Source organism: Mesocricetus auratus, unplaced genomic scaffold, assembly GCF_017639785.1.
Source record: "Mesocricetus auratus isolate SY011 unplaced genomic scaffold, BCM_Maur_2.0 Super-Scaffold_100003, whole genome shotgun sequence".
Classification (NCBI taxonomy): domain Eukaryota; kingdom Metazoa; phylum Chordata; class Mammalia; order Rodentia; family Cricetidae; genus Mesocricetus; species Mesocricetus auratus.
In genome coordinates this window covers 111,154,348-111,178,917 of record NW_024429188.1, presented here as the reverse complement: position 1 = coordinate 111,178,917, position 24,570 = coordinate 111,154,348, and the positions used below count along the sequence as shown (strand labels likewise).

Below are 24,570 nucleotides of genomic sequence, written 5' to 3'. Positions count from 1 at the left end.
TACACTATGCTATGTTTCTCTTTTTGTGTCTGGGTTACCTCACTCAGGATGGTTTCTTCTAGTGTCATCCATTTGCCTGCGAATCTCAGGTATCGCAAGAACTTTGAATCTCTAAAGAAAGAAATTAAAGAAGCCTTCAGAAAATGGAAAGATCTCCCATGCTCTTGGATAGGTAGGATCAATGTAGTAAAAATGGCAATCCTTCCAAAAGCAATCTACAGATTCAATGCAATCCCCATTAAAATCCCAGCACAATTCTTCACAGACCTTGAAAGAACAATAATCAATTTTGTATGGAAAAATAAAAGACCCAGGATAGCCAAAACAACCATGTTCAACAAGGCAACGTCCGGAGGCATCACCATCCCTGACCTCAAGCTCTATTATAGAGCTATAGTCCTGAAAACAGCTTGGTATTGGCACAAAAATAGACAGGTAGACCAATGGAATTGAATTGAAACCCTGGTATTAACCCACACACATATGAACATCTGATCTTTGACAAAGAAGCTAAAAATATACAATGGAATAAAGAAAGCATCTTCAACAAATGGTGCTGGCATAACTGGAGGCTGGCATGTAGAAGAATGCGGATCGATCCATGTTTATCGCCATGCACAAAACTAAGTCCAAATGGATCAAAGACCTCAACATAAATCCAGCCACACTGAACCTCTTAGAAGAGAATGGGTGGTACCTTTGAACGAACTGGTACAGGAGACAGCTTCCTGAACATAACACCAGTAGCACAGACAGTGAGATCAACAATTAATAAATGGGCCCTCCTGAAACTGAGAAGCTTCTGTAAGGCAAAGGACTTTTTCTATTTGAGGTAATATCTGTATCTTTTTCCTTGTTTTCAGAAAACACAGAGAAAAAATTTAATGATGCAATCTGAAATGTAAAAGTACTCCTGGTAAAGTTGTTTAAGCCTGCCTGTTTTTTCAGGAATTCACTAGTTAGATAGACCTGCTTATTAAAAATGGAGCACCTGCAAACTAGCATCTTTAAATGACCTTTCCATGAGTGAGGTCCACAAGACAGAACAAATGTATTCAAGAAGATTGTAAGTCAGCAATTGTAAGCTTGTAAGCTTACAAGATTGTAAGCTTCCCCAAGGGGTTATAGTATGGTTCATGGGCTATTTAGAGATCATTTACTATCTTGCTTGTGAATGGAACATCAGTGCTCAGGATATCAAGAGCTATATCTATGCCTTAGGTTGACATGCTCAGATGTTAACTTCTATGCATTTTTTCTAAATTCTTTGAAAAGTTTGAGTACATCTGATTCAAGTACCCTCGACCTGTGTATTCTTTTTAGCTATAAAAGGTTGTGACAACAATGAGAAATAGGAATGATATACATAAGTGAACATATGTTTTGTCCTCCTTCCTTTTTCTTAGCATACACAAAAGTCAGACATTAGAATACCCAACTTAATGGAGAGTCTGAAAGGATAACATAAAGCACGTTCTTTCCTTCAATAAAATAGCAAATCATTTTACTTTTTGGCAAACACCTACTGATACATTAGAACCAAGTTCATATACCCTGCTTTTCTAGTTACTGTCATAAATCTCTGGAATTACCTCTTTCTTCTATATGGAAATAACTTTATGAAGCAAATCTGAAACACCATGACTTTTATTCTCAATGTTCAAATAATAAAGAAAAAAAAAGAGTGACAAACACATTGACTTAAAGCATTAATGCCATAGCAAAATGCTGCTATGTTATAATAATAAAACCTGTCTCATTATTTTTTGGAAAATATGGGTGACTTTTCTAAAGAGATTGATCATCAAAATAAATCTTTATCTTATTTAAGCAATGAAATATAACTAATCTAAAAATTTCAGATAGAGCTGTTTGTTCAGGCCTGTAATTTCAGGAGATTGTGGCAGGAGAATCTCATATATTTTTGTTTTTAGGCTTTATTTATTTTGTGTTTTGTTTATATATGTGTGCACTATGTGCATGCCTGTTGCACTCAGAGATCAGAAGAGATCATTGAATCCACTAAACTGGAGATACAGACAGTTGTTACCCACCATGTCGATGCTGGGAACTGATGAAGTTCAATGTCATCTTGTCTCATAAAAATTAAATAAAACAAAACAGCTTTAAACAAGAAAATTCAACTGGGGATATAGCATGATGGTAGAGAGCTGCTTTCGTAAAGCTCTAATCCAAGTTCAAATCAGGTGAAACAAAACAAAACAAGTAAAGAAAAGTGAAACAGCAAATGTGGTAGATTTCATAGTACCCCACTTAGGCTCATATGTTTGAATACTTGGGCACCAGTTAGTAGAAGTATCTGAGAAAGATTAGGAGATGAAGCCTTGTTGGAGGAGGTATGTCCCTGGGATGAACTTTGACATTTCAAAAGACTCAAACCTTTTTCAGTGTTCCTTCTTTTGGCGTCTTGCTTGCTTGAAATGTGAACCCTTATTTCTGCTGCAATGCCTCTGCTCTGTGGTCATGGACTCAACTCCTCTGAAACTGTAAGTTAAATTAACATATCCTTTTATAAATTTTCTTTGTCATGGTGTTTTGTCACAGCAATAGAAAGATAAATACAGCAAATGAAATATCTCAAGGTCTCCAGGTAATGAGGGACTGAATTCTGAAATCAAGATATCAGTAAGATTTTGTCTTTTGCTTGTTATCTCTGTTCCTGAAAAGTTACCTTTTGTGTCTCACTTTCATACCTTTTACTGTATAGCAGTTTTATTTTTCAAAACACTATCAGTATTTCAACATTTTCAGAGTATGAGATGACAGGTTACATGTGACAATTCCAGATTCACCAGAGACTGCTTTCTGTAAAACTGAATCTAATTGGCCCAACTTGAGTCACTGTCGACTGCTAATACCATACTCTGTAAGAAGGAATCAGAATCTTGTATCAAAAATATGCTTGGTATATCACAAAGCCCTGGTAATCTTAATAATTCATTTACCTCATTTGTGTACAAAATTGCTTTAGTTAAATATAACTCAAACTTAAGCATGAAAATATTTCATTAAGTCCAAAGGTGATAGGATGGACAGAATTCATTGTCTTCATCAAATTGAATTTCAGAGTAACTTGTCTATTTCAGAAAGAACAAAGCATTAGCCTGTCTATGGTCCATATGCAATTCAAATACACCAACTTAATACCACATGACTGATGGAGAACCCTGAGAAATTATTCAGCATTGACTTCTCCTAATAAAAGAATTGACACCTAGAATTGGCCATGGTCAAGTTAGCTTTGGTGAGTGGCAGTCTGTTTCTGAGCCCATTTGTAATACCATTACTGTTTCTGTACCTTTATTCTCCAAACTCACACAAAAGTCTTCTTATTTGTGAACTTACTAGTTCACTAGACAGAAGTATCTGAAAAAAATTCTCAATGATAGCTACAGAACAAACCATCTTGTTCGATTAATTTTAACACCCTCCTCTGCTAAGAGCACAGTGTTTGGTGACAATACAAATATCTTCCTCTTATCTTTGTCATCACTGTCCTTCTCCTCCCCTCCTCTTTCCCTTTGCCCTCCTACTTCTTTTATAGAAACATTCAGCTACATAACTCTTCCAAAATTTTCCATGTTTTTAATTTTCTAACTAACATATTATTTCCAGACTTAGTTACCTACTAAATGTACTGCTCTAAGTTGTGCCCGTTGGTAGAATTACCTTTTACCCCCATTTTACAGAAGAACACTGTAATGTCTTATCACTTTTTGTTAATGTCTATATTCAAAGTAATTTTTTCTGTCATCTGATCAGAACATCACCTTTCACTGAGATATTAATAACAGTAGTAGAGAAATTAGACTTGAGTCAATAACAGCTTTATTTAATTAAAATTTTTATTGAAAATAGATTCTTCTCTCATACAATGCACTCCAACCACAGTTTGCCCCTTCCACTCCACTCCTCCCAGCTTCTCCCACCACCTCCCCCATATTTACCCCTGTCTCATATTCAGAACATTTTGAAAATGTTTTACTTAGTTAAAAATTATGTAAAAATTTTATTTACTACTTATTATGTACCTTTATTCTAACATATCAATGCAGTTTTCTGTATAATTCTAATAAATATAGTCTATAGATTATTTACTGCCTACATTCTTCAAAAACTGTAGCTGAACTCTGTCGTTGTAGCTTCATGTAGAAATTCAAACATGATAATGTTATTCTAAAAGCATTTTAATAGGCATCTACCTGAGAAAAATACAGATAAAAATGGTATCTTTTTATCAAAGTATGCATTCAAATATTGTTTGGAGCATTCCTAAATATCCTTTTAAAATTATTTTTACTTTTAAAGACAATGTCTCTATATTTCAAATTGTCCTCCAACTCGCTACATAGTGACATAAACATCTGATCCTCTTGTCATCACCTCCATAGTACTGGAATTACAGGCATATTCCACCATGCTTAGTTTATGTGTTACTAGAAATTGTACTTCATTCTTGATAGGAAAACACCATGTTAACTGAGCCATGTCTTTAATTCCTGAATATCCTTTATACAAGAAGCCACGCAATTATTTTTAAGTTTTTACTATTGTAAGGATGAACCAGTTATCCAAACATTTCACTTTGAAGAGTAAATCATTTGTGTAGCTCCAAATGACACTGTAACGATAAGCGACACACACTTACTGAAAGTAAAACTAAGTATTTATTGTAGAAATTACTCACAAGATACCAAACAAGTAACCCAGATGAGCCAAGAGGTTTTCCGCTGCCGAACCGGAAGCCGAACTCCGGGAAAAGAGAGCGAGACTTCCTGTGTGCTGTCTTTTATGCCTTCCCCCATAACGCTCCCTAGCCATGCCCAAAAGTGGGCCTGGCTAGTGACGTAGTTCACCGCCTACGTACGTATATGTCTTTACGTCCGGCCGTATACGTCTTTAGTCATGCCTAAAGTGGGTGTGGTTAGCGGCGTGGTAAACCGCTCTTTTATTACCTCATCTGTATGCGCCTCTAGTAAGTCACATGGTTAATGGCGGCATACAGACTTCCTCCTACACATTTGCAAAACAGTTTTTAATTTAGTATTAGGCAAGGTGAGTTAGGGTATGGGAGGAGGGCTATCTGCAGGGTGCAACATCTCACCAACTCTTTTTATAGGATGACCCCTAAGTTCTTATACATGAGGTGTTTGCTAGCAACTGTGCTCTTATGAGCAAATACCACATTTTCTTTAAGGATAATTCCTATAAATTGTCATCATCCTGATTTTACAGTATCATTTCCTGAAAGAGTTGAGTTTATTTTTTCTGAGCTCAGTTATTTTTGTTTGTTTGTTTGCTTGATTGTTTTTTTTTCAAGACAGAATTTCTCTGTGTAGCCCTGGCTGGGATGGAACTCACTTTGTAAACCACACTGGCCTCGAACTCACAGAGATCCGCCTGCCTCTGCCTCCCGAGTGCTGGGATTAAAGGCGTGCGCCACCACCGCCCGGCCTAATCCTTCTTAAATCATTCTACCAACTAGGACAAATCATTCAAACATATGAACCTATTTTTATTCAATTCACCAAAGAAGTCTTCAGCACCACCTCAGCATTGGAGATTCTGACCTCTGGATGCTTTTGGAGCCACATGAGATGTTCGTTTGGAGCATTGATCCTTCAGTACTCAACAGAGAATCATGGATGTAATATGCTGTGAGCCTGTGAAGTTACCCAAAGTCTATCACCTGGTTATGAACTTAAAGCATTGATTCTTCTTTTGTATACTATGAGTACATATTAAACATTTCTATAATGTTCTAGAATACTATACTAGATCATTAGTGGAAAATGCTTAGCTTATGTGCCTAACACAAGGATGATGATTAATTCTGCCTGATACTTTTATTTTGTTTACCAGTGCTACTAATACTTGAGATCCTATGTATATGTAGGAATCTATGCAGACACATTTAGTGTTTTTACTGAGTACAAGCCATGTGCCATGATTTCTGCAAGATGCACAGACGCTAGGGTCTATGTTCCAGGGAAGAAGCTAGACAACAAAAGAAATAAGCAACCAGTGGGATATTAGACTCTGGTTACCTCAAAGAAAATAAAATAAGGTAATATGAAGAAAACAACTAGAGAGTGAAAGTTATGAGATTTTTGCAGCTCAATTATGTGATAAATGTAACAAAGCATCTTGAGTACAAGACTGTAACTAAGACTTTGCTGACCCTGTTACCTTTCTATGACTACGATAAAATACCTGTGATAGTCAACTTAAAAGAATAAAATGTGTGGTTGGGGCCATGGCTTTGGAAGAAGCAGTATCTCATGGCAAGTAGAAAAATCCTTCCTTCCCACTGGCCAAGAAGGTGAGAGAAGGAGGGAGGGAGAGAAGGAAAGCAAACAGGAGGAAGAAAGGGCAGGGGAGGGGGAAGGCAGTGGACTTGTAACACCTCCCGAGGAACCAGGTTCTTGAGTTCCTACTTTGTTCTCTCTGAGCCCCAGATTCCTGGGCTTCTTCTCCACCCATGGGATAAGAACAAGGAGGAGGAATAGTAGAACTACCAGAGTATTGGACTTGCTTGCACCTACCGAAAAGGAACTCTGGTCTCCTAACCACGAAAACAGTAAAAGGCTCTTTCTGGACCCACTAGAAGAAGAGATGGGAAAGAGAAAAAACAAAACACACTCAGCAAAAGAAAAACAAATAGGACACCACCAGATTATAGAGACCCCACACTAACAAGACTTCAACATTAAAAATGCAAATGAAGCAGAAGAGAATGGCCTTAAAAACAACTAGCATTATTTGCGCAGTAGTGAGGAATGCAAATTCATAACCTTAGCCTAGGATGACTGAGCCAGAATCTCTGAGGTTGAAACTTAGCATCTGTGCTTTTTAACAAGCCCTCTAGGGGATTCTAAAGTATGCTGGAGGTTAAGAATCACTAGTAGAATAGATGCCTCAGACTTTTTAGTAAAAATTGGGCATAATTAGCATTTCCTTCAATATACTCTCTTTGAAAGTGTTTCTTTTTACTCCCTTTTCAAGTTTCCATTTATAGTGTGGGAGATGTTGATAAATAAATGTGGTAAAGATAAAGTAGGATGACTGATTGGCTACTTTAAATTAGCTGATTACAGATTTTGCTTCATATGTAAACTTAAATATGAATGACAGGATAGCATTTCAAAGATACAGTTAAGAATGCTGCATACAGCATGTATGTGCATGGTGATAGATATTGATCTATCTGAAATAGTCTACATGTCAGTATCCTATTATGCCAGCACCATATGTTGAAAATTCTTTCATTTTTCCACTGCATAATTTTAGCTTCTTTATCAGAGATCAGATGTTCATACATGTGTGGGTTAATATCAGGGTCTTCAATTTTATTCCATTGGTCTACCAGTCTGTTTTCATTACTATAACTCTGTAGTACAGCATCAAGTCAGGGGTGGTGATGCTATCTTAGGTCTTTTGTTTTTCCATATGAAGTTGAATATTGTCCTTTCACTGTCTGTGAAGAATTGTGCTGGGATTTTGATAGGAATTACTTTGAAACTGTAGATTGCTTTTGGTAAGATTGGCATTTTTACTGTGTTGATCCTACCTATCCAAGAGCATGGGGGATCTTTCCATTTTGTGTAACTTCTTTAATTTCTGTCTTTAAAGACTCAAAGTTCATGTCATACAGGTCTTTCACCTGTTTGGCAAGAGGTACCCCAATATATTTTATGTTGTTTGTGGCTATTTTAAAGGGTGATGTTTCTCTGATTTCTATCTCTGCCCCATTATTGTCTGTATATAGTAGGACTACTGTTTATTTTTTTTTGGTTAATCTTTTATTTGTACCACTTTGCTGAAGGTGATTATCAGCTGAAGGAGTTCTCAGGTAGAGTTTTACAGGGCACTCATGCAAGCTAACATATCATCTGCAAATACTGACAGTTTGACTTCTTGCTTTCCAATTTGTATCCCCTTGATCTCCTTTTATTATCTTATCGCTCTAGCAAGAACTTCAAGTACAGTATTGAAGAGATATGGAGAGAGTTGACAGCCTTGTCTTGTTCCTGATTTTAGAGGAATCACCTTGAGTTTCTCTCCATTTATTTTGATGTTGGCTGTCGGTTTGCTCTATGTTGGCTTTGTTATATTTAGGTATGTTTCTGATATTCCTGAACTCTCCAAGACCTTTATCATGAAGAGGTGTTGAATTTTGTCAAAGACTTTTTCAGCATCTAGTGATAAGATTATGTGGTTATTCTCTTTCAGATTATTTATGTGGTGGATTTCATTGATGGATTTTCATATGTTAAAACATCCCTGCATCCCTTGAATGAAGCCTACTTAATCATGGTAGATTTTTCTGATGTGTTCTTGGTTTTGATTTGCCAGTATTTTGTTGAATATTTTTGCATCAATGTTCATGAGGGAAATTAGTTTGTAGTTCTCTATTTTAGTTGTGTGTTAGTATGGTTTGGGTACCAAGGTAATTGTAGTCTCATAAAAAGAGTTTTGTGATGATACTTCAGTTTCTATTGTGTTGAAAAATTTGAGGAGTATTGATATTAGCTCTTCTTTGAATTTCTGGTAGAATTCTGCACTGAAACCATCTGGTCCTGAGCTTTTTTTGGTTGAGAGACTTTTGATGACTGTCTCTACTTCATTAGGGGTTATAGGTCTATTTAAATTGCTTATCTGTCATTGATTTAATTTTGGTAAGTTATATCTATCTAGGAAATTGTCCATTTCCTTTAAATTTTCGAATTTTGTGGAGTACAGGTTTTCAAAGTATGACCTGATGATTCTCCGTATTTCCTCAGTGTCTGTTGTTATGCCCCTCTTTTCATTTCTGATTTTGTTAATTTGTATGTTCTGTCTCTGCCTTTTGGTTAGGCTGGATGAAGTTTTGTCTATCTTGCTGATTTTTTCAAAGAACCAACTCTTTGTTTCATTGATTCTTTATATTGTTTTCTTTGTTTCTACTTTATTGATTTCAGCTGTCAATTTGATTTTTTTCCTGGCGTCTACTCTTCCAGGTTGAATTTGCTTATTTTTGTTCTAGAGCTTTCAGGTACTGTGTTAATTCTCCAGTTTTTTCATGTGGGTACTTAGTGCTATGAACTTTCCCCCTAACCCTCCTTTCAAAGTGCCCCATAAGTTTGGCTATGTTGTGCATTTATTTTTATTGAATTCTAGGAAGGATTTGATTTGTTTATTTATTTCTTCCTTTACCCAGAAGTGATGTAGTTGAGCATTGTTCAATTTCCATGATTTTGTATGTTTTCTGAAACTTTTTTTGATGCTGAATTCTAATTTTATGCCGTGGTAGTCTGATAAGATACAGGGGGTTATTTCAATTTCTTTAATCTGTTGATGTTTGCTTTATTGCCAAGTATGTGGCTGATGTTAAAGAAGATTCCATGTGTTTGGATGGAATGTTCTGTAGGTGTTTGTTAAACCCAATTGGGTCATAACTTCTGTTAGTTTCTTTATTTCTTTGTTAAGGTTTTGTCTTGTAGTCCTGTTCAGTGGTGAGAAAGTGGTGTTGAAGTCTCCCACTATAAATGTGTGGGGTTTAATGTGTGATTTTAGTTTTAGTAATGTTTCTTTAATGAATGTGGTTGCCTTTGTATTTGGGGCATAGATGTTGAGAATTGAGACTTTTCTTGATGGATTTTTTTTTCCGTGGTGAATATGAAATGACCTTCTTGATCTCTTTTAATTGATTTTAGTTTGAAGTCTAATTTGTCAGATATTAGGATAGCTACACCAGCTTGTTCTTAGGGCTATTTGATTGGAAAATCCTTTCACATTCCTTCACTCTGAGGTAACATCTGTCTCTGAAGGTGAGGTGTGTTGCTTATATGCAGCAAAAGAATGGATCCTGTCTTTGTATCCATTCTGTTAGCCTGTGTTTTTTTTATAGGTGAGTTAAGATCATTGATATTTAGGGATATTAGTGACCATTGATTGTTGATTCTTGTTTGTTTTGGATTTGTTTATGGTGGTGGTATTGTATGTGAGTTTTTCCCCTTTTTTGGCTTATGGTAAAGTGTAATTTTCTATCTTTCTGTAAGACTGGATTTGTGGATATGTATTGTGTAAATCTGATTTTGTCATGGAATATCTTGTTTTCTTTATCTATAGTGGTTTAGAGTTTTGCTGTGTATAGTAGTCTGGGCTGGCATTCGTGGTCTCTTAGCATTTGCAGAATATTTATCCTGGACCTTCTGGCTTTCAGAGTTTCCATGGAGACATCAGGTGTATTTCTGATAGGTGTGCCTTTATATGTTACTTGGCCTATTTCCTATGATGTTGTTAATATTATTTTTTATTTTGCATGTTTCTTTTTTTGATTATTATGTGCCAAGGGCCCTTTTTTGGTCCAGTCTATTTGGTGTTTGGTAAGCTTCTTGTACTTTCATAGGGATGACCTTTTTCATGTTGGGAAAGCTTTCTTCTATGATTTTGTTGAATATGTTTTCTGAGCTTTTGAGCTGGAATCCTTCGCCTTCTTCTATACCTATTATTCTCAGGTCTGGTCTTTTTACAGTGTCCCATATTTCTTGGATATTTTGTGTTTTGGTTTTATTGGATTTAAGATTTTCTTTTTTTGATGAATCATTTCCTCTAGTTTATCTTCAGTTCCTGAGATTCCTTCCATCTCTTGTATTCTGTTGGTTATGCTTGTTATCATTTACCCAGCTTTTCTATTTCCAGCAATCCCTCAGTTTGTGGCAAACATTCTTATTTCTAACATTAGAAGTAAAGAAACTTTGATGGGTGAACTTATTGAAAGATAATATACAGATATCTGAGAACTTACCATTGTAAATGGCTTTGAAATTTATTTTCAAGTAAGATATGACTTTAGTATCAGTCATACTCTAAAATTGTTCAAAATAACTTGAAAGTTATAAAATTTTCTTCCTTCTTTCATATTTTAGCCTCTGAATTTTTCCTTCTTTATCAAAAATACAAGTATACGGACTAAGGATATAGCCCCATGGGTATGGGAGCTTATTATATAGGCACAAAGCCCTGAATTTAAATTTTATGTACCCATGTATAAATCTAGCATGGTTGCGCATGCTTATAATCTCATTGCTACAAGCAGAGGCAGTTTGATTCTGGGGGCTCATTGGCATCTTAGCCTAACTAAAGCAATAATCTCATAGTTCAATGAAAGGTTTCAGTTCAAGGGAAAATGTGGGAATGATAGAAGAAAACCATTGTCTTCCTCCAGGTTCCATACACTTACAAATGGATGCGTGTATCTTCATATTCACATATATTCCACACACATACAAACTCCATATATCTACAGCACACACATACAAACACACACACACACACACACACACACACACACATACGATACACCTAACTTATTGCCCACACAACAAATAGGGAAATGATTTCCATAATGTTTTAAGATATAAACTCAATATAGAAAAATTCCTTACATTTTTCTGTATATTGACTATTATGAAATGAAAATAAAATTTAAATCCCAATTATAATAGATTACAGAGTAATCATCATATTTACGAATATAGCATAATGTTAGGATAGTATAATATATATTGGGGATATATTTATATACATATGCATTGATAGGGGAAGTCCTTCTGTGTATATGTTTGATTGGTATAAATAAAGCATTGTTGGCAAATAGGGAAGCAAGTTAGGTAATACTAGGAGTCTAGGAGTATTCTGGGAAATGTAGTGAAGAGAGACATCACCATGCAATCTCCTGGGAGAAACGGACACTCAGGTCCTCATAAAGATAAGTCCTGATAAAAATATATATTAATAATTATGGGTTAAATAATTAAGTTAGAAATAGCTGATAAGAAACCAAGCAAAAGGCCGACAGCTTCATAATTAATATAGTGTCCTGTGTGTTATTTAGGGACTAAAGCAGCAGCAGGACCTAAGCATCTGGCAGGAAGACTACATGTTACATGTGTGTAGCAATTTAGAGGCCATGAAATTGAAAAAGAGCAATAGATATATTTGGGAGGCTTTGGAGGAAAAAAAAGGTAAGGTAGAAACTATACAATTATAATCTCAACAATAAAAAATTTTAAAAGGATAAATTATATGTGAGATATGTTCATATGGGTATGTTCTGTGTGTGTGACTGAGCCTACATGTGTGTGCACATGCATGTGGAAGTCAGAACACAACCTCAGGGGTCATTCCTACAGAGCCATCCACCTTGTCTTTTGAGACAGTTTTTTCTTTATTTAAATTAGAAACACTCTTATTTTATATATCAATACCAGTTCCCTCTCCGTCCTGTCATCCCAGGTACCTCACCACCCCCATTCCATCTCTCTTCTGTTCCATAGTAAGGGTGAGGCCTACCATGAGGAGTCATCAAAGTTTTTCGCATCATTTGGTGCAGGACCTAGGCTCTGCCCAGTGTATCTAGGATGAGAGAGTATCCTTCTATGTGAAATGGGCTCCCAAAGTCCATTCACACACTAGGGATAAATACTGGATCCACTGCCAGAGGCCCCGTAGACTGTCCAGGCCTCCCAACTGACACCCACACTCAGGGGGTCTAGTTCGGCCCTATGCTGGTTTCCTAGCTGTCAGTCTGGGGTCCACGAGCTCCCCTTGTTCAGGTCAGCTACTTCTGTGGATTTCCCCAGCATGGTCTTGACCCCTTTGCTCATCACTTCTCCCTCTCTACAACTGGATTCCAGAATTTAGCTCAGTGTTTAGCTGTGGGTGTTTGCTTCTGCTTCCATCAGCTACTGGATGAAGGCTCCAGTATGGCATATAAGGTAGTCATCAGTCTCATTATAGAGGAAGGGCAGTCTCTCTACTATTGCTTAGAAGCTTCACTGGGGTAATCCTTGTAGATCTCAGAACATTTCCCTAGTGCCAGATTTCTCTTTAAACCTATGACACAGTGGTTAATAGCATTGGCTGCTCTTCCACAGGGCCTATGTTCAGCTCTCAGCTCACACATGGCAGTGGGTGGTTAAGAGCATTGGCTGCTCTTCCACAGGGCCTATGTTCAGCTCTCAGCTCACACATGGCAGTGCACAACTGTCTGGAGACAGTTTTTTTATTGGAATTTACTGATTAGGCCAGGCTGGCTGACCAGCAAATCTCATAGACACTCCTCTTTATGCTTCCCCAGTTCTGGGATTGCAATTACCTGCTTTTTAATGTGGATTTTAGGAGTTTAACTTAGATTCTTACTTATACAACAAGTGCTTGAAAACTGAGATATGTCCCTATTCAAAGAACAAAATATAAGAAGAAATATAAATGGACATTTAAAACCAGTAAACATTACTAATAGAAACCAAACAAGATTCAACAGAATGCAAAAGCTTCCTGTGTTTATATACTGGATGAATTAATTTTAGAATGTACCTACTCCTCAAAGCAGTCTATAGCTCCAGTTTAATCTTAGTGAAATGATCTTCCACAACATTGTCAAAATTACATAATGGGGAAAGGACATGTATTTTCAAAAACAATGTAAGAACAATTAGACATCAACATGTAAAAACAAAAGAAAAAGTTGAAGATTTCCCATATCTTGTATCAACTTTAATAATTGACTGAAAATGGTTTGAAGACATAAATACTGAACTGGAAGCTATAACACATTCTTAACAGAAGATAGATAAGAGCAAGAAGTTCTGGTGTGTTTATACACACTAAAGTGAGTGTAGATAACAGTTGAATACTGCATATTTTAAAATGCTACATAAAAGATGATTGGGTCTTTTTCACCATAAAATGAAGAGAGGTAAACTTAATTTAATTTAAACATTATTGAATTTATATATGTATATATGTATCAAAACATCATAGGCAACTCATTAGTATTTATAATATGTAAATGCTGAATTTTAGTTAAATTTCAGTAAAATCTTCAGGATACAGTATTTGACATTTAATTTTTTGGACATGACATAAAATCACAGATAAAAAAGTGAAATTATACAAGTCAGACCAAAAGCAGTACAGGAGAGAAAGCAACCATAGTGATTAAAAATTATGCTTGTAACTACATAGTTAAATATTGACTCTTTATCATAAACTCCCATGCCACTGCAATTAGCATATCCTGATTTCCTAGGTATGGTGTGTATTCTTGTAATCAAAAATTGTGGGAGGTGGAGAATAGAGCAAGATCAGGTAGTCAAGATACTCTCCAACTACATAGTTAGTTTTTTCCCAGCATGTGCTACTGGAGTTTCTGTCTCAAAAACAAACAGACAAGTAATAAAACACAACCTGTTTTAAAATTGGGAAACCCTAGGTCTGGAGCAGTTACTCAGTGATTAAGAACACTTATTGTCCTTCCAGAGACCCTGGGTTTGATCCTCACTACACACATAGAGGCTTACAGCCATCTGCAACTCCAGTCCCAAGGGATCTGATACTCTTTTGACATCAGAGGTCATTTCACAAAGATGCTGAACAGACACACATGCAGACAAAACATCCATAGATATGACATAATAAAATAACAAAAATATTTTTAAATAGGCAAAAACTAGAATAGATAGTTCTTTAAGGAAGAAAGACAAATGTCCAGTAATCAATAATATAGAAATATGGTCACTATAGATAGTTTGAACGAGTATTATTACTCATGAGAGATAAGTTTTGAGAAGAAAATTACTTGCTCAAGGACTCCTTATTCTTGGCTCAGACTTTTTGGCTAATATACTCGAAAATTGTCTGAACATATCAGAGACAGAATGTTATATTAACAATAGATACTGCTATTCATAGTTATCATTCATAAAATAGAATCCATATGTCAAAAACTGAATGAAATTGTGCATATCATCTCTAAATTGTATGTGCTATTATTTTGCAGATTGAGAAATTGAAGCTCAGAAGATTAAATCATCCTCCCGCAATATCAGATAGAGATAAATTATGGAAAAAAGATTAAAATACAGTCCTGTGTAGATTTAAGTTCTTGTCTATGAAACTCACATGCATTATCTCAGTGACTCATCAAGCAATTCTATCATTTACATACTCTTATTCATCGCACAGGTAAAGAAACTAAAGCTCAAAGAAATTAAATAACTGTAACCATGTATTTACTGAATCATAGAGCTAGATTTAATTTGTCCTTTGGCTTTAAAGTGTGTATTTCTCCATTATGCTACACTGCTCCAGTGAGAAATGTGAGGAAATAATAGAATATTGTTCTCCTGGTATTGAGGCATATCAGTTTCATGGGAAAGGTCACAAAGCTGAGAGAGCTCGGAAGTCTAATCTGGGACTTTTGCCAAGCTGAGTCCTGTCTTGTTGGCACATACTTAGATTTGCCATATATCAGAGTGTCACCAGTGTGAGCTATAGCTCATGTGGTCTGTTTAACTCCTTTTCTGTAGCTAAGTTTCAATGGGATTCTTGAAAAATTTTCTGCACTCTCTCATTCTAGGCAGATGCCAATGATCTTTCCTTTTCTTAGAATTAACTTTTTCTTAATCTAACATATCTATTCAAATACAGCTTAAATTTTACCTCTTTATATGACCTCAAGGCAATTCTAAGGAAGTCAGCACTCAACATTAAGCAACTTCATAGCACATTAAAATTCTCTATAGCATTACATATAATTGTAAAGAATTGATTGTATAATTCCTCATTTCACTTTCTCTTAGGAAGTAAGCTTCGGGAAAGCAGTGCCTTTGTCTTGCTACACTCGTGTAGCCCAAAGACAGGCACAGAAGACATTCCATTGATATTTTATTTTTAATAAAAGAATAAATGTATATGTGCCAAATATTTTTATTTTTATTTTAATTTTAGATAGCTTGTTTTACATGTCAATCCCAGTTCCCTCTCCCTTCCCTCCTCCCGCACCCTCCATCCCCCCTCAGCCTCCCACCCTATTGCCAATTCCTTCCACATAGAGGATATATAGAGTCTGTCATTTCACTCAGTGTAGGGTCCAGGCACTCCCCTAAGAATCCAGGCTGAGAGAGCATCCCTCTATGTGCTATGGGCACACAATATCTGTTTGTATTCCAGGGATAAACACTGATCCACTGCTCAGGGCCCCATAGGTTGCCCAGGCCTCCTCACTGACACTCACATTTGGGGGTCCGGATCTGTCCCATGCTGGCCTCCCCGCTGTTGGTCTGGGGTCCAAGAGCTCTCCCCTGTTCAGATCAGCTGTCTCTGCTGGTTTTGCCAGCCCATTCTTTGCCAATTTGCTCATTGCTCCTCTCTCTCGGTCACTGGGTTCCTTGGGTTCAGTTCAGTGTTTAACTGGGGGTGTTTGCCTCTGCTTCCATCAGTCACTGGATGAATGCTCCCTGATGGTTATAGACATCAAGTTCATTATCAGGAATGGACATTCGAGGTGGTCCCTCCACTATTGCTTAGCTTACCAATTGGTGTCATCCCTTTAGATCACTAAAGCTCACAATGGTGCCTGATCTGTCTTCTAACCTATGATTCCCTCTTCCCCCTATCTTACCCCCCCTACTCAACCTTCCTGTTCCCCCATGACCTACTCTCTCTTCCTCTTATCCTCCTCTCTTCTTCCCAGCTCCCACTCCCCCCCTACCCTTCACCATGTTCCCCATCTGTTCAGAGGATCTTGCCTCATTCCTCTTCTCTTGGGTACTATGCATATCCTTTAGGTTCTTTCCTGTTTCCCAGACTCTCTATCAGTGGAAGTGCAGGCTGGCACTATCCTGATCCACGTCTAAAATCCATATATGAGTGAGTACATACCGTGTTTGTCTTTTTGCGACTGGGTTACCTCACTCAGGATGGTTTCAAGATTCCATTGTTTTTTCTGCTCAGTAATACTCCATTGTGTAAATGTACCACATTTTCTCTATCCACTCTTCAGTTGAGGGGCATCTAGGTTGCTTCCAGGTTCTGGATATTACAAATAATGCTGCTATTGACATAGTGGAGCAGACATCCTTGTTGTATGAATTTGCCTCATTCGGATATATGCCTAAGAGTGGAATTGCTGGGTCTTGTGGTAGATTGATTCCCATTTTCCTGCGGAATCTCCATATTGCTTTCCAAAGTGGCTGTCCCAGTTGTCACTCCCACCAGCAGTGGAGGAGTGTTCCCCTCTCTCCACATCCTCTCAAGCGTAAATTGTCTTCAGTGTTTTTGATTTTAGCCATTCTGACAGGAGTAAGATGGTATCTCAAAGTTGTTTTGATTTGCATTTGCCTGATGGCTAAGGATGTTGAGCACTTTCTTAAGTGTCTCTTGGCCATTTTGGCCTCCTCTATTGGGAATTTTCTATTTAGTTCTATACCCTACCTTTTAATTGGATCCTTTGGTGATTTGGAGACTTGCTTCTTGAGTTTTTTGTAAATTTTGGAGATTAGCCATCTGTCAGATGTGGGGTTAGTGAATATATATTGCCTGTGTCTTTGTGAGTGTAGTTATCTTCCTTGGATATAGGTTTTCCTTCTAGCACTTTCTGTAGAGCTGGATTCATGGATACGTATTGTTTAAATCTGGCTTTGTGATGGAATATTTTGTTTTCTCCATCTATGGTAATTAAAAGCTTTGCTGGATATAGTAGTCTGGGCTGGCATCCTTGTTCCCTTAGCGTTTGTAGGACATCTATCCAGGATCTTCTGGCTTTCATTGTTTCCACTGAGAAGTCAGGTGTAATGTTACTTGGCCTTTTTCTTTAGCTGCTCTTAATATTTTCTCTTTTTTTCTGTAGGTTTGATGTTTTGATTATTATATGGCGAGTTGACTTCTTTTTCTGGTCCAGCCTATTTGGTGTTCTGTAAGAGTCTTGTATTTTCATAGGCATATCTTTCTTTAGGTTAGGGAAATTTTCTTCTATGATTTTGTTGAGTATGTTTTCTGTACCTTTGAGTTGTATTTCTTCGCCTTCTTCTGTACCTCTTATTCTTAGGTTTGGCTTCTTCACGGTGTCCCATATTTCCTGGAAATTTTGTGTTAGGGATTTGTTGGTTTTGAGATTTTCTTTGATTGACGACTCTATGTTCTCTAATGAGTCTTCAACATCTGAGATTCTCTCTTCTATCTCTTGTATTCTATCGGTGATACTCGCATCTGCAGTTCCTGATCATTTATCCAGCTTTTCTATTTCCAGCATCCCCTCGTTCTTTGTTTTCTTTATCGTTTCTATTTCAGCTTTCAATCCTTCAACTGTTTGAGTTGTTTCCTTCGTTTGGTTGTTTTTTCTTAGTGCTCTTTAGATTCTTTGAGAGATTTGTTTATTTCTTGAATTTTTCCCCCATTGAATGGATTTTTTTGTTTTTTTTTTCTTCTATTTCTTTAAGGGATTTCCTCGTTTCTTCTTTGAGGGTCTCTATCATCTTCATAAAATAATTTTCAAGGTCTGTCACCTCTGCTTCATCTGTGTAATACTTTTCAGGTCTTGCTGGTGTTGGTTCTCTAGATTCTGGTGGAGTCATGTTGGTCTTTCTATTGCTGAGTGAGTTCTTATTCTGTCTTCTTCCCATCTTTTCTTCCAGCGGGTGCTGGTGGGGTCTTTCCGTCTCCACCGGTCTCCTTCCTTCCTGAAGCTGAAGCTGGGGATGCTGACACTGAAGCTTAAGCTGAAGCTGGGGTTGATGGAGGTTGGGGCCTAGAAGGGCTGATGTCTTTCCTTTGTGGGCGGGTCTTCTGGATGCCAGGAGCAGCCCCAGAAGATCGAGGGGATGGGTGTTGGGCAGGGGATGAGGGGTGTCCCTGCCGGAGACCCAATCTCACCTGAAGCTGGGCTCACTGGGGTTTGGGGCCTGGAACAGTGTCAAATTTTATATTCTTATCCAACCAGTGTTGTATTCAGTAAGACCAGTGTTCCTTAAACTTTCCTGATCATAGCAATCATCTAGAAAGAATGCTTAAAATATAGGTTATCATATTGGCCTTGAGCTGTCCAGAAATTTTTCTTAAAAAAAGCAGTATACTAGGTAATTCTTTGGCTAGTGAAGTTGAGGAAATACTAATTTTTAGCAGTTGTGTCTTCCAGTGGTAGAGTATTTCGTAGTGAGTCCTGTAATCATAATCTAGCCAATCCCAGTTTTAAGCCTGATATTGAAATATTAATTTTTGAAATATTTCATATTGAAGAAAATACTGTGAGTAATGTTGAACCCACAGTTCTAATCCAAGAGCCTGCTTAGTTGCCTGACGTAGATTAGCACTGATGAAAGAATGAAATCTTTGGCTGTATACAGGCCTACTAGATTTTCATAATCTGACCCAAACCAACCTTTTCTACTCTTATATTTTCCACATCTACTGCTTTATGTACATTTAACCATCTGCTATTCCTGTATGCACTTCAAATATTCAAATCTATGATTTTAGTTTTGATATTTTTGCACATTATAGCATCATTCTCTATTTCTTCAGATCATGCTTTATAGATTCAGTTCAATGTCATTCTGAACTTTCCTTTCTAATGATTTGTCTTCATGTTACAAAGATAACTCTTTTGTGACTCTTATATTTAACTTTGTATTATCACATACTTTTTAATATATCAACTTCTTAAAGGTTAGATCCATACCCAAACTTATACCAATTTAGCTTTGAACTCCCTGTAAAATGCACACACACACACACACACACACACACACACATTTTGCTTTCAGAAAAAACCTGGTATTAGTTTAGGGCTTCTCCCCACTAGATATGACACACTGTTAAAAAATTGAGACAGCCAGATAAATATTTTCTCAACTATTGTGCTCATTTTACTTCTAAAACCATTCAGGTCCTCTTCTCATCTATCTTCCTCTTCCTTTTTCTTAGAATAATCATGTACACAACTCCCACTTTCCAAGAGATCTTCCCCATAAATTTTAAATATTTTGAGGAATGAATAAATTAACTTATTAAGAGAAGCAAGTTATTGTGTGTTAAAAAACAAACAAACAGAAATAACCAGTGCCCTACCACATTAAAACTTTGATTGTAAAGACTCAGTCTATGTCAAAGATACCATTTAGCAGGGGCTTCTGCTACTTGAAGTCATTCATGTTTCCAGTGTTATTTATGCTTTATCTAAGCATGTGTTCCCAACTTCATTGAGGCAAAAGAGTGAAAGAATAATAACTTACACATTGATTTTCAGAGCTCCCACCTGGAATTGACATGCATGCACATTACTTTTTATCATGTCTCATTTTCACAAACAATTCATTTCATTGGCCAAAGCAAACCACATGGTAATTCTTATTTAAGAGCAGGCAAGAAAGTATATCATAGTAAAAGAGAGAGCCAGAATACTTGAAATCATCACTAATGATTTACAAAGTACACGGAGATAACATATTTCAGCGATACTAAGTTTCTTGACTTTTATTACTACTCTACACTGGTTGAAAGTTATAACAGTCTAATTTCTTTGGCTCATTGAGAGAATAAATTCACCAGGTTGAAAAATGGAGTCATCCAGGCTCTGTGCGGATTCTTCTTCAGTAGAAAATTATGGCTGTTCCAGAGAACTAGGAAGCCAAGAGAGTCAGAGAAAGATGAGTTTGGGAAAAGTCAGACTCTGTTACTTTAGAGGACACTTAACTACATTTAATAATTTGTAATTTAATGCTTGATGTTCCATGAAGATAACATCTGCTACCTTATAAAGGACATATAGGAAGCAATAGATCCAAAGACATTTTTGGAAGGTGAATTTAATGATCACGAAAGTGTGCTGATAAATCATGTTTTTGATGTAGCAAGAATTTAGTTTTCATTCTTTGACTCAGTACAGATTAGTTTCCCAAGTATAAAGATGTCACTGAGCCTTTTCCACATTGTCTCCATGGAAAGTAAATAATACTTGCAGTTGAAACCTTTTTGAGATTTGAAAGAAAGGCCATGTAGTAAACAGAACAATGGAAGAGAGAAATTAAATGGATGACTATTAGCATAATTAGAAAAAGGTGTGTCTTTGGATAGAATGTCTTCTTGTTTACTTTTCCATTGCTGTGATATAAAACCATGCAAAAAGTAACTTAAGAAGAATTTATTTTAATTTATATTTTCAGAGGGCTAGCGTCTTCATGTCAGATAATGTATAACATAGAAGCAATGTCAGGAAGTGGAACAGATTACATTATATTTACATGCTGGTAAGAGAAAATGAGACTTCAGGAAGTGAAGTAAGGCTATAAACCCTCAAAGCCGATCCTCATTTATATACTGCCTCCAGCAAGGCACCACCTCCTCAACAATACTTAAAACAATACCACTAACTGTGTAACAAGTATTCAAATACATGATCTTCTGAAGGACCTTTCTCATTAAGACCATCACATTTAGCCCCATGGTTCCCATATGCCAACTACCATCTCATGACATAGAATGTACTCAGTTCAACTTCAAAAGTTCTCATAGTTTTTAGAACTCTCAACAGTGTTCATAATTCCAAAGTCTTCTCTGAGATTTTATGAAACTCCCCATACAAATAAAATGCAAATTGTATACACACTTTCAGAATAGAATCTACATTATCAGTCGAAAAGGGAAGAATGTGGTCACAGCAAGGAAATACTGGGCCAAATGAAGACTGAAACCTAGAATGACAAACAGTAAATGATATAGTTCCATGTCAGGTATCCCATGTCAGGTATCACTCTTTGCTGCCTGGAACATACAACTTTCTCTGTGCTTGTTCCACTGCCTGTATACAGCTCTTTCTGGCAAACATTTCATGGCTCTGGTATCTCCAACATGTTGGGGTCTCTATCACAACATAGGCTTCACCTATACAGCTTTGTACGATGGCCTTTCAAATCCTCTTTCCTAGGATTCTGACCCTACTGTGCTTTATTTGACCTTAGCATCTTTCCTAAACCACCACAGGAAAACCTAAAGCTGCCCCAATCTTGTATCTGTCATACTCTCAAAGGTATTGCCATGTAGATGACACTATAAGGTTAGCTGCCAGGCTAAGATGAGACCCTTACTTCTTTGGACCACATTAGCAGCAGCTTTTGTTTATAAGATCCTTTTTAGGTACAAGAAACCCTTTAGGCTACTTTCTTTTAAAAATTACAGCTTTATCTGAGTGGTATCTTGCCCTGAAGTCGCATTTCTTTCTTTCTATTACAGAATCAAAGGCTTTTCTTTAATGGCATTCATCTCCTTAACAATTGTAGCCTCCTTTTTAGTACATATCTTGGTTGCAACATTAAGCTTCCTAGTGCTCTTTGCATCTTAAAAATCTCCCATTTTAAACTTCTATAATGTAGTAATCAGAAATAATCATGTCACTGACTTGACTTTATTCTGTTTTAAAATTTTCTCCACCCAAGAATTGCGTCATTAGTTTTTAATTCATCCTCAGGCAAGTTCTCAGCATATGGGCAGAATGCAACAAAACTACTTGCCCAAACATCACAGGAATGGCCTCTAGCCCAGTTGTTAATAAAATCATTGTTCCCCTTGGAAAGTTCTACTCTCTGCTTTATTTTAATCACTACTGTTTTTTAGGCTCCAATTAATAAATGCTTATAGCATTCAATCACTTTGGAACAAAGACTCACACTCTTAACAAAAACAAAGAAGCAGGCAAACAAAGAAACAAAAACAAAAACAAAAAATATTTTATGGGCACATTCATCAAAGCAACAACCCCACTCTCAATGCTAATATTTGTATTAGTCATTTTTTATTACTATCATGACTCAAAGCAACTTTAAAAGAGTTTAATTTTGCTCATGATTCTAGAAAGACAGAGTCTCCTGGTGGGAAAGACAACATGGTGGCTGGAGCAGGAAACTGGCAATGACATTTTATCCACACACAGGTATTGGGTAGAGGGCACACAGGAAGCAGAGTGTTCTAAATAATCTACCTCCACTGACTGCTCTTAGTTAAATACACCATTACCTCCTATTGAGTGATAAAAGATACCAGTTTTTTATATCTGTGGATATTTTTGCCTAAATAAAAAACAACAAATGAAAACTGATACAGTTATCTTCTAATCATATTTTAAGATTTTAAAATACAACCTAAGAACAAAACCAGAAATATACTGATAAGACTTTTACTAAGAGAGTGAACAAGAAAATACAATTATTTACTAATAACATAGAAGATTTTTAAGCCGGGTGTTGGTGGCACACACCTTTAATCCCAGCACTCGAGAAACAGAGGCAGGTGGATCTTTTGTGAATTCGAGGCCAGCCTGGTCTACAGAGCAAGTTCCAGGACAGACTCCAAAACAATGCAGAGAAACCCTGTCTCAAAAAAAAAACAAAGAAAAACATAAAAGATTGTTTTAGGAGTAAAAGAAGATGACCAACACAATTTACAAGACACATTTCTTTTATAAAAATTACCTGCATGGGTCTTTGCCCACATATATGTCTGTACATCACATGTATGCCTGGTGCTCACAGAGACCAGAAGTGAGCATCAGATACTCAGTCAATAGAATTACAGATAATTTTGGACCACCATGCATATGCTGACAGTCAAACCTGGTTCCTATGGGAAAACAGCAAATGCTCTTAACCATTGAACCATCTCTCTACTCCTTAGACACATGTATTTCTTGACAGTAACAGTTTTCAACAACACAATAGCTTGTCCAGCTGTTTTATCCACTATGATACAATACATTAATATTAATATAAATATTTTCATAAGTCAATTTTCTCTTTCAAAATTTTGACAAAGACATCAATAATAAATGATATTTATTTGTAAATATCTAGTAAAAAGGATCATCAGAAGATCAATTGGCAAGCTGTGTTGCTAAATTTCAAAATAGTTTCATAAAGAGAACAAAAGCTAGTTGGTAAGTACAGAAACCAGATAATATGAATGTGAAGTTATTTAGAAGAAAGAAACAAAGCAATAGCAATCTTTGTAGATACTCTCAAACTATCTTTTCACAGGAATCATTTAAGATCATCAGAAAGCATACGTATTTACATTATAATCCAAAACAGCAGCAAAATTGCAGTCATGAAGCAGCAACACAAATAATTTTATTGTTAGGGGTCACCAAAGCATGAACAACAGTGTAGGTTCATAGCATTAGGAATGTTGAGAATAATTTGTTCTATATCATACTCAAGGACAGGATAAATCAAGCACAATTCAAAATTGTTTAGAGAGGTACAGAGGATAGTGTTCCCACTTTCATATACCATGCTCTTAAATTTATTTGTGAAATTAGGAAGATATCCATTGTTTCATATCATTTCAGGAAGATTAGTACAGAATTATTGGAAGAAGACAAAAAAGAATGTTTCTTGAAGAGTTGATATGCATCCTAAAGACTGAACTTTCAAATAAGCAACAAGGAGATGGTATAAAGTACTCTACCAGGCATGTTAAAATACATTAGATCCAAACTTCAGCATAACTATGTAGTTGTAACTGTTACCCTCATTTTCCTTGTGAAAAAACTAAGGCAGGCAGGGGTCATGTAATTGTTCTTAGCTACTAATGAAACATATATGAAAACCAAAGAGCCCCTATTTTTCCACTACTGTATTGTTGGGGAAGTGCTGTTATTTGCCTGTTATTTGTCAATAAAGACTGTCTGGCCAATAGGGAATCTAGATAGGAGGGACTAGGAGTCCAGGAGGA

The 24,570-nt window shown here is 36.5% G+C and overlaps 1 long non-coding RNA gene across 1 annotated transcript in view; it reads left to right on the top strand.

Annotated features, from left to right (window-relative positions):
• Nucleotides 1-24,311, top strand: part of LOC110339374 — a 36,653-nt gene extending 12,342 nt beyond the window's left edge. The window contains exons 4-5 of the long non-coding RNA XR_002381505.1: nucleotides 2,410-2,507; nucleotides 24,185-24,311. This is a non-coding gene — a long non-coding RNA (uncharacterized LOC110339374). The remainder of the gene's footprint in view (nucleotides 1-2,409; nucleotides 2,508-24,184) is intronic.
• Nucleotides 24,312-24,570: the final 259 nt, after the last annotated feature.